Source organism: Homarus americanus, unplaced genomic scaffold (assembly GCF_018991925.1).
Source record: "Homarus americanus isolate GMGI-L3 unplaced genomic scaffold, GMGI_Hamer_2.0 scaffold7626, whole genome shotgun sequence".
Lineage (NCBI taxonomy): Eukaryota > Metazoa > Arthropoda > Malacostraca > Decapoda > Nephropidae > Homarus > Homarus americanus.
The window spans coordinates 20,637,062-20,638,837 of record NW_024718273.1 but is presented as its reverse complement, the minus strand read 5'-3'; positions in this window follow the sequence as shown (position 1 = coordinate 20,638,837).

The following is a 1,776-nucleotide window of genomic DNA, read 5'->3' as shown; positions in this document are numbered from 1 at the left end:
TCAACACACTATTAGGCGATGTGAATGAAAAACGAAATTGAAGTTTAATGTTAAAATAAAAAAGATGAATGGAACTAACGAAAAAAAGGTAATAATATAGATAAAAGAATGACGAAAACAAAAGTGTAATAATCTGGGTAAACAAAAGATGGTGAAAGAGTAGTGTAAAGATACCAAAATGGAGGAGACTAAATGAGAAAAATTTAAACAAAATCTTTGATAAAAGTTACGAACAAGAGAAGAAGAAATGTAACTTGATATTTGGCAGTGATGAAGATGTTGTTGTCTTAGTTTATTATAACCCACGCCTTAAACCCATGCCTCAGTTTATATCACCCACGCCTTAGTTTATATAACCCACGCCTTAGTTTATATAACCCACGCCTTAGTATGTCTGTGTGACTCTCGAGAACAGTGAGGGGGGGGGGGTTGTACCTGTGTGTGTGGTGGGGAGGGTGTGCCTGTATGTGGGGGAGGGTGTACCTGTGTGGGGAGGGGTGTACCTGTGTGTGTGGGGGTGTAGTATGTGGGGAGGTGTGCCTGTGTGTGTGGGGGAGGGTGTACCCTATGTATGTGGGGGAGGGTGTAACTGTGTATGTGGGGGAGGGTGTACCTGTGTATGTGGGGGGGGTGTGCCTGTGTGTGGGGAAGGGTGTAACTGTGTATGTGGGGGAGGGTGTGCCTGTGTGGGGGAGGTGTACCTGTGTGGTGTATGTGTGTGGGGGGTTAGGGGGTACTGTACGTGCCTTAGATGTATATGTCTGCTGGAGTAGATATAAGGAGTGTAGGCTGGAGGTGGGCTAGAGGTGGGCTGGAGGAGTGGGTTGGAGAGTGGGCTGGAGGAGTGGGCTGAATGAATGGGTTGAAGGAGTGGGCTGAATGAATGGGTTGGAGTGGGCTGGAGGAGTGGGCTGAATGAATGGGTTGAAGGAGTGGGCTGGAAGAATGGGCTGGAGGAGTGGGCTGAATGAATGGGTTGGAGTGGGCTGGAGGAGTAGGCTGAAGGAGTGGGCTGAATGAATGGGATGAAGGAGTGGGCTGGAGGAATGGGCTGGAGGAGTGGGTATAAGAAGTAGGCTAGAGGAGTGGGCTGAATGAGTGGGCTGAAGGAGTGGGCTGGTGGAGTGGGCTGAAGAAGAAGAAGAAAAAAAAGAAAAAGAAGAAGAAGGCGGAGGAGGAGGTGGCCTAGTCTGGAGCCTCACCTTATAGCCTCCCGTGGGGGTCGTGACACCTGTCTTAAGGTGCCACTCTCAGGTATCTTAATGGCAGTACTTCCTCTTCATGTCTCTCTAACGACCTGTTACCATCCCCTCAAGAAACTCACTACAATTCGTCCAAGATTTTCGTATACCGAGGTCATGGTATGTGTTCACCTCACCTGGCGACACATACTAACACATGACCCGAGAACGCAAAAGACACATAGGATACACTTAGTATTTTATTTAGTTCACATTTACGTAACATACACATACTTGGCCCAACTTAGAATGTTTTCCCTTGAGTTGTACGTATTTTTGTTGTTGTTTATTTACGTGGATGTTACAAGACAAAAACCGTATGTGTGTTGGAAGCTTACGACCTCCTGTCCTTGAGTACACACGACATACACTCACCTCAGATAACAAGCATTTGGTAAAGTTAACCTTATCACTAAAATCTCTGATCACCTTTATAAACACAGAGTCAATCTTACTACATAACCAAGCCCTTAGTTCTATGTAGGAGTGACTAAGTTCTATGTAGGAGTGACTAAGTTCTATGTAGGAGTGACTA